Here is a 10,160-nt window from a genome sequence, read left to right as displayed (position 1 = left end):
CGCGTTTGGTATTTCCCTCGCCGCAGCGGCTAGGTGAGCCTAAGCCAGCCTCCGCAGCCATCCTCAGTGCCATCTCTCTCACCCGCTCTCTGTGTCCAGTCGCACTCAAAGCAGTGTCCGAGCCATAACCTCTCTGTTCGTTGGATCCCTCCTCCCGTTCAATCTTGATAAGTTCCCGCGGTAACATGTTACTTGCCAGCAGAGACCCTTGCAGCAGGAGTCAGAACGTTGTCAACAAGCTAGCGAGCGGTGCAGGAACCGCGGTGGCGAAATCCGTTCACTTCTGACACCAATTGTAGCGACCCCGGTCAATGAAGCTACGAGGCAGGAACTCATTTCGCTGGTATTTTATTCGTCAGCTTGAACACATGTTACTATGGGCCGTAACCAACGCCAAAACAACAAAACTATCTCCTTTACAGCGTGCTATCTGCATTAGCAACTCACTTCGACATCTCCCGCTTCTCGTCTCTCACACAACCCACAAACTAACCCTTACAACAACAACCCTCCCTCCTAAAGCCTCGGCCAATCACAGGCTGTCACGATATCAATTTTTTTCAATATGATTATCATGCCAAAAAATATCACGATAACGATATTATCGCAATCACTTAAAATACATCTTTAACTTAATTTGGTCCAACGTTTGTTTGTCTTCTTTCCAAAACAATGCATACCAGTGTATTTCATATGTCAGTGAGTGTGTCTTAACTGAATAAACAAATAGAATATAATGAATAGGCTGAGCTGACCTGCTCCTTTTTCTCTCCCTGATGATTTCTCATGTTTCTTGGATGCTGCTGCCTGACCACAAGAAAAGTACAATCTGTCACTGTCTTGTTGATCAGACCTCAATTAAGTTAGCCAACTTTACTTAGCACATAAATTAGCTAGCTAGCTAACATAGTCATTCACTATCATGGTTGAAGCCGTTCAGTGCCGGACAGCCGGGACCCGCCGGTGGTGACGGGTGGCTCGGCTGATTGGAGCCGGGTGGTGTTGACCAGCCGGAGCCCGCCAGTGATAGCGAACGACACAGCCAGCTAAAGCCAAGCGATGCCAGCCGACCGGTTCACTATCGCTGGCGGGTCTCGGTTGGCTAGTATTGCTTGGCTTCAACTTAGCTACGTGAGCTAGCCAGCTCTTGTAGTCATTCACTAACCAAGATATGCTAACGTTATACTCATATAACTCAACTGACATGTTTATAGCTATGCTAACATTACAACTTACTCGCTCTACGGTGGCAAAATGTTCGGCATGATGATTGTGAAGGTGACTATTCAGCTTGTTTTACGTATTACCTCCTTTAGCTAATACTGTAGCTCCACATTCCCTGCACACTGGAGCAGTATCAAGAAGGACTTCATTTTTCTTGGCCGACCCAAAGCATTCCCACACTGCAGAGTTTATGTTTTTAGCAGGGCGATAAAGTATCTCCTCTTCATTCTTCGTCATTTTGACAGAATCACGTAGACAAGACGTGCGCTTGCTTGTGGTGTGTTTACTTTATAGTCTGTTTGTGGCGCGCGTGTATGATGTCATGTCTGCAACAAGCTTTTATTTACTGCGTGCGGGAGAACTCAAAAGAGAAATAGCTAAACCAAGGGCTGAATTGAGTTAAACACAATATATTGTGGCTGGATTATTTACACGATATTACTATTTTCATGTTCAAATACCGCGATTACCGCAAAACCAGTATACCGCGACACCCCTACTATACATACTATGTATACGACATATACTGAGCTAAACTGTAACTCAGAGTAAAGTTTTGATTAGTTCTTAATTGTCTCTCTATGTGTCGGTATGATTAGTTGTATCTGTTTACCTAACACATGAACAAATAAATAAAGAAAGAAAGAAATACACTTTTCACCCATGTAACTCCTGTAAGACTTTATCATCTGCCCAGCCGCTATTTGTTAATAAAAGTGTAAATTGTGGTGAAACTGACTAATTCATGTAATGATGTCTGATGTGTGTTGCAGTTTACAGGGCTAGGGTTAAGGTTCTGGGGAATTTCATCAAGGGCACCAAAAGTGCTAGAGCCGGCCCTGGTCGCCTCACTGTTTTGACCGATGCTCGCTCGCATCTCAGTAGTGCGAGCACGATCAACAGGACGCCGACTGTCGTTGAATTAACGGCCACAGGTGTCACTATTAACAAGCAATTTCTGATTCATACGTAGAGCCCCTTTAATTTGCTTATTTAGTTTATGTGGTCATTGCTAATATCAGCTAACTTTAATGTAAAGGAAAATAAGGCTGAACTGGTGCTTCCCAACATAATGCCGCGGGCATTTAATATGGGAAGGAAGGTAACGTTAAAGGCCTTTCACAAAGGATGCAACAACGACACCACAGCTGCGTCGAGCAAAGTGTGGGTTGACCTGGTTGATCTTCGGGCGCAGTGCACTGTGATGTGCGCTGAAACCAGTGGCGAGCGCAGCGAAAAGTTGACATGGCACCGTGCAAGCCATTGGAAATAATGGGTTTCAAAGCGCAGTGGTGCCATCATTGCAGTTGCGTTCTGTGTGAACTCTATGTAGTTTGCTAAAATTTAGAGTTTAGAGTTTAGAGGCCAACCAATATTACAAATTAAATAGTTAATACTAAATATTTCTGAAGTGGTTTTCTGCTACGCATCCTTGGGGTAGCTCTGTTCTCTTTGCCATCTAATTGATGTAACATTATCTTACCTCTTAATATTAAACCTAGTTGAGATTGATGGACATCACTGGATGATTATGTACAGTATGTAGGCTACATACTGTATATAGATGTCTATATAGGCTACGATATAGACGGCAAATTGATGCTTTAAAAACTGTAAAATTAGGCCTATAATCTAGGCTACAATGGCAGCAGTGAATGTTTTGGTGTTATGAGGGTTATTGGCAGTGTATCACTGAACAGTTTCTCGCAGGCGGCCTGCGGAGAGAAACTGTATAGCCTACTTGAGGTGTAACATTATTTCTATAAGTCTAACAAAACTATATTGACATGGAGGATAGCTTGCTATAACCAAAGCAACCATATAGCTATAACATTGTTGGGCTATTTAGTGATAACTGGCAAAATAAAGTTACTGCAGACGACACATCGCAGACGTCACAAATCTTCTCCTGTAGTTTCTCGGCTGAGAGGGGCGACGACGAGAGTGTCACGCTTCTTTATTGGTCACGGTGTCAGTTCACGGCAAGGTAGGCGACGCTCGACACGATTGTCTGCTCAGTTAGATAATCTCTGGTATAAATAACGCCCCACATTGCTGCAAGCTAACAAACACACATACACATTTACACACACTAGCACTGATGCAGAGAAAATGCCAGGAGGTGGCGCAGTACCAAAGGCTAAGGCTCACTCTCACACACACACACACACACACACGCACACACACAAGTGAATCCAGGCTGCAGGCCAGGAGAGGCAGAGACAGAAAGAGAGAGATAGGAGGCAGAAAAAAGAGCTGGATTGCATTCTGAGGAGGCATCCGAGGAAGCACACCGACCTGCATTCACAGTGAAAGTCGGCCAGTATACAGCCTGTGGTGTGACTGAGGTGTCTAACTGAGACACCACACACACCCAGCTGATACTCTGTTGATCAGAAAGCATCAAAGAGCAGAAAAAAACAGCATCTGATCACCAATTCAAAAAAGAATTTAAAGGATAATTCAGCTTTCATACAACTTATTAGCAGCCTCAACAGCTTACTTTCACAATTGTGGGCATCATTCCTATCTGTGATGTAACACTGTACTCAAATTGGAGGGATGTGTGAACACGGCAACATCACTTAAAATAACTGGTAAGTCTGGAAACAGGTTAGTCAAAAGTCTGATCTGACATGTCTATGGTTAAGTTTTAGTTAGGTTTAACACTAGGACCACCATAGATCATACCATTTAACGTTGTGTTCCAAAATTTGAATTATTCCCTCAATGTATAGGCCTGTGACATGTTTACTTCCTGCCCTTACTTTTACAAAATTCGTATTCTGCACATACCTTTATGTAATCTAGACTGTTCTGTGAGGTGTCCTATAACTGCCGTATTTATGCCTAAATGACGTTATGTTGAGTGTTGATGGCATTGATCAATCCGAACTCCGTTCAGAAAACAAGCATTTTAAAAGTTGTTTGCTTGTTGTGTGAGGCGAAAACTTGCTTTGCGCTTGGTGTGAATGCCGATAACACAATACGAAGCAAAACATAACGTAACTTAAACGAACATAAACAATAGCACATGCACAACAACAGCACTATGTAATGATACATTGAACCGCTGACGCTGACGCTCCCCAGAAAACATAAACACGGAACTGTTCCAACCCCCTTTTCATTTAGAAAGAGCAACGGCCAATGAGGACACTCCAACAGTCGGCCGACCAATCCTGTAACTTCATCACTCAGTCAGTCAGTCACTCACTCAGTGACAGACTTTTGCGTTTCTAGGGCTGGCCCTCTGCGGTCCAGCTAAAAAAGTATCAATTACCATTTATAAATGATGGTCATTATAAAGTGTTGCTATTACACTTGTCTGACAGTTAGAGTTAATTTGCATATTAAAGGGGCACTCTCTCGGTTAACACACAAAGTTCAGTTTACTCGTGACAGGAAGTTCTTCTCAGTCTGTTGTGTAATGTCTTATGAGCTTTCCAAAGTTACAAAAAAAATAACCCTGATGATGTCAGAATCAGAATCAGCTTTATTTGCCAAGTACATACATAGAAGGAATTAGACTCTGGTTATATGCAGCTCTCTAAATGTACTTACACAGAAATATGAAAAATATAACAGCTAGGGACAAGAAAAACAAAGCTGGACAAATAAAGGCAAGGAATAGACGGCACTGTTATGTACACGAGTGGCGATAATGTAGCTGTATATATAAATATTATATGTACATATTTTGACAGTGACAGATGATATGTACATATTAAAAAAAAAAGTAAAAACAGAGTGCATTAAAGAATGTAAATTATAATCTATAACAGCAGCGGATATTTTGGTGTAACAGGGTAAGAAACTTGCGTGACAAACTGGAGGTGATGTGTTTTAAAAAGGTGGGAATTGGTATACATATCCTATACAATGAGTACTTTAATTTTTGTATATTTAAGGGCATTTTGCTGGTAATATTTCTATAAAGTTTAACTTTGATAAAACTTTAAATTCAGGACTGGTAATGGCACATTTTTATGTTGTAGTGTCGCTATTTAACTGAAGTAAAGGATCTGAATACACATTTACAATGATGATGTAGCACTTTTAGTGCATTATTACAAGCAATATATATCATATATACATATTATACAGTATCTAAACATTATACTATATTTATAGCTACTAAGGCCTCTCTTAGCTGGGGGCTCCAACCAGTTCCCTTCTTTGCCAAATGATAAAGCCCCCACCTGCAAAGTCAACCATGAAAGTAAGGTAACACTTCATTTTACAGGTTCGCAAATTTCAAGGTAATTAGGTGATAATTATCAAGTAACCTATATGAAATTTCTTTGGAATAACTGTCAAATTACCCCAATATTGACCTAAAAAATTACTTTATCATAAACATTATTTAATAATAATTATATTCCGCTATTTCCCAACAGCTATTAATTTATCTAATACATTTCCAGGAAAAGAATACAAAGTTAATTGATATGCTTTATTTCCATGTCTGCTGATAAATAGATAATAATGAGTAAATAACTTATTTGAAATTTCTTAAAAACACTCCCTGAATCATTACATTAGCTACCAGGTTACAGTTTCACATCCAAGATGGCGCTAACTACGGCAGCCTCGGCGAGTTGGTGCGCTCTGTTTTTCTTGTTTTTTTGTGTTTCATTAGTTTTTGGCGAAAGTTCACGGATTGTCTTCCCTAGAGAAGACATCCTTAACCTCAGGGAATCCACCCCAGCAGATCTTTTCCCCAACTTTCTGGCACCTTCAGCAGATTTAATGCACTTTTTACTGGGAGCTGTGACCCTCGGCCAAGCGGTGAAGCGCAGGAGAGGAAAGTGCTCTGGAGCGCTGGTTCGCTTCAGACAGAGAGGACTAAAAACTCTGCTGCCCGCGATATTCCTCTCCAATGTGCGCTCACTGTGCAACAAAGTGGACGAGTTGCTGCTGATGGTCAGTACCAACAGAGACTTTTCCCTCTCTTCTGTCTTGTGTTTTACTGAGTCGTGGCTGTGTGGAACTATACCGGACTCTGCGCTGCAGCTGCCTGGCTTCCAGCTGTTCCGAGCCGACCGCGACCCGGAATTATCTACGTTAACGACGGCTGGTGCAAAGACGTGACAGTGCTTCAGCGGACATGTTCTCCGGATCTGAAATCCTTTATTATCAACTGTAAACCCTTTTATTCCCCCCGTGAATTCTCCTCCTTCATTCTGGTCGGTGTTTACATCCCGCCGCAGGCTCACGTGGAGCTCGCGCAGCGGCAGCTTGCCGACCAGATACGGGAGGTGGAGAGGAAAAACCCGGACTCTCTAGTTATCGTTCTTGGGGACTTTAACAAAGGGAACTTATCACAGGAGCTCCCAAAATACAAACAGTTTGTTAAATGTCCGACCAGAGAGGAGAACATGCTGGACAAATGCTACTGTAACATCAGTAAGGCATATCACACGGTTCCCCGCGCTGCGCTGGGAAACTCCGACCACGTCTTGGTCCACCTCATTCCCTCTTACAGGCAGAGGGTCAAACTGGCTAGACCGGTTGTGAGGACGACCAAGAAGTGGAGCAGCGAAGCAGTGGAGGATCTGCGTGAGTGCCTGGACTGCACGGACTGGGAGATGTTTAGGACCGCCACTGACAGTCTGGACGAATATGCAGAGGCTGTGACGTCGTATATCAGCTTCTGTGAGGACAGCTGTATACCGACGCGCACCAGGGTTCACTATAACAATGAGAAGCCCTGGTTCACAGCCAAACTCAAACAGCTTCGTTTGGTTAAGGAGGAGGCATTTAGGAGTGGTGACAGAGAGGGCTTTAAAGAGGCTAAATACGCGTTTGGCAAGGCGGTGAGGGAGGCCAAACGTCAGTATTCAGAGAAACTCGAAGAGCAATTCTCAGCCAATGATTCTGCATCAGTCTGGAAAGGGCTGAAGCAGATCACAAACTATAAGCCCAAACTGTCCCACTCCATGAATGACCTCCGACTGGCAAATGAGCTGAATGAGTTCTACTGCAGATTCGACAGACGTAGTTCCGGCCCTGACTGCATCTCCTCACCCCCCCGCCATCAGCCATCAGCAGCTAACACCAGCACCCCCCAGCTTTCTCCACAAGCACCGAGCCTGTGCGAACCCCTCCCCCCCTTCACACCTCTTTCCATCCAGGAGGGGGAGGTCAACAGGCTCTTCAAAGGACAAAACTCCCGCAAGGCAGCCGGCCCAGACGCTGATTCAACTGCAACCCTCAAACACTGTGCAGACCAGTTGTCTCCAGTGTTTACAGGGATTTTCAACAACTCCCTGGAAACCCGCAGGGGGCCTGCCTGTTTCAAAGCCTCCACCATCATCCCGGTCCCCAAGAAGCCAAGGATTACAGGTCTTCAGGATTACAGACCTGTCGCTCTGACCTCTGTTATAATGAAGACTTTTGAACTCCTTGTGCTCCACCACCTAAAGACAATAACCAGCCCCCTGCTGGACCCACTGCAGTTCGCCTACAGAGCCAACAGATCTGTAGACGACGCAGTAAATTTAGCCCTCCACTACATTCTCCAGCACCTGGACTCCCCTGGCTCCTATGCCAGGATCCTGTTTGTGGACACTGTATCTCCCCCTCTCTCATACACTCTCAATATTTGCACTATCTGTTTATATCATGTTTATTTTTGTTTATAGCTTATTTTGTAAATTGTACATTTTTATTCTTATTTTATTCTAACGTTTTACCTATTCTTTTGTTATTATACTGTTTGACTTGCACCAACAAAACCAAAGAAAATTCCTAGTGTATACCTCCTACACCTGGCAATAAACACCATTCTGATTCTGATTCTGATTGTAGACAATAAGTCACAAAATGGTGAGATTTGTGCCTCATCAGAAGTTAGTTTTAGTTTTTCACCTCCGATTAAGAGCAGCGCACAGCCGCTTCTCAAGCCTAAGGGCCCTATTTTAACCATTATATGCTATTTTAGCATATGATGATTAAAATATGTTTTTAATAAGTAAATATTGGGGTAATTTGGCAGTAATTCCAAAGAAATTTTTAATAAGTTACTTGCTAATTATCACCTAATTACCATGAAATTTGCGGACTTGTAAAATGAAGTGTTACCGAAAGTATAATAAACGGTATTTGTAATGCTCTTTTCAAAAAGCTCAATAAACTGTTGAGGAAAAGTGGAAGTTGTCATGTCGAACATTATCCCGAACATGCAAAAACACAACTCTGGAATCTGTTTCCAAGTGATGGCAGATATTCAAGTATTTTTGTAATTGGCTGCAGGTAGCAACTGTGGATGTAATCATAGCTCTCATTTCAGAGCTTTAATTGCCCAGGCTGGAGATGTTGGTGCATGCTGCTGTATGCATTCACCTCAGTCAACATGTAAATGACTGATGGGAAGGATTTTGATTGGGTTGTTACCCAGCTCAGTCTGAACATGTACCAGCATTGTTTTTAGCATTGCATCATGAAATAGCCATTTGAATAAAGGCTTTTTATTGTTTTGCCAGAAGAGTGCCTTGGACTCCTCCTTCTTTGAAATTTGAGTAAATGTTAGCAGAGTGTGATTCCAGTCATTTGTACTACCACACTCCCCAAACATGCACTGGGAGATAAGAGAGCCCAGCTGATTCCTAGAGCGGTTTCTGCTGCTGTGGCTCAAATGTCAGTGATAGATACAACATATCAAAGAAAACCTCATATTATAATCTGAATGTAAAGCTTAAAACTGTTTGCAGGAGCATTCATCACCCTTATCGTTGCACCTTTTAGCAGGAGACAAACTTTGACAAAATGTATGACAATTGATTACGCCGCATTATTTTGCCCCCCTGTAGCTCTACTGCAAACTCCCAATTTTGCACCTTTTTCCCGAAAATTGCTGAGCACTCTGTTGTGTAATGAACTCAGTATTTATCACTGTAAGTGTGTCCTGGAACCTCCAGTGTGTCAAAACAGAGATATATGACTTTGGCCTTGAATTCCCTCCAGTCTCTTTATCTCAAACTTGGTTTGACAAGCTATATGGTCTGTTTTCACCTGACTGTTACACCTCCTCAACTGCTGTCTGGTGGGAGGGGAGCAGATCCTGTATGTGCTTGCCCCCTCAGCAGTATCCAGTATAACCTGACTTCTAATTACATAATTAAAGGAACGTCAGTTGAGGTTCCCACGGTCCCTGGAAAACCTAGAGAGAAGAATATTTTTTTCTTCCACAAAACACCTTCTTATAGACAGAAAAACTTGTCACAACAAAACACGTGACAAATGTCGCTAACGTAACTTACAAAACAAAACGCCGGCCTCAAACATGGGTCTCCCGTTTGAAATTCCAAAAATTGACAAGTATGGCAAATGTCACATGAAAACTGGGCTGGAATAACATTATATATTATTAAAAATATATATTAACTATGCTAATTGCTAAGCTTAAGTAATAGCAGATCTGAATAGCGTGTAGGTTGTCTTTGAAAAGCTAAACGCCAACAAATATGGATTGAATCAGAATATTTTGTTAGATAAAAACATGTTGTGGATTTTGGAAATTATTACATATACATTTTTACAATAAACCTTGACTATTGGACATTACAACGCTCTGGAATTATTGGAAATGTTTGGATCACTCGAGTCGGAAGCAATCACGCAGCCACCGCTGGAATCTAATGGAGGATGGTCCATAGAGGCAGAGGAGGAAAAAAAAACATTATTTAAATCCTGATTAAAAAGCCTGTGTGTGTGAAGTGGTTGTGGGCATCTTGGGGGGTAGAGGAGAACAGGCACCTGCTGTCCTCCCTTGAGGCGGGACCTCTTCCATCAATTCAATGCATTTCATTTTTTTCAAGCTTATCTGTGATTTTGCCAAAACACGTCAAATGACGCTCCAAGGGAAATTAGCCTCCCTTGGCTTGTTACCAATCACCAACCAGAAGAATACATTGCGTTGGTCCAATGATGAT

Source organism: Sebastes umbrosus, chromosome 9, assembly GCF_015220745.1.
Source record: "Sebastes umbrosus isolate fSebUmb1 chromosome 9, fSebUmb1.pri, whole genome shotgun sequence".
Classification (NCBI taxonomy): domain Eukaryota; kingdom Metazoa; phylum Chordata; class Actinopteri; order Perciformes; family Sebastidae; genus Sebastes; species Sebastes umbrosus.
Note: the sequence above shows the minus strand (reverse complement) of the source record.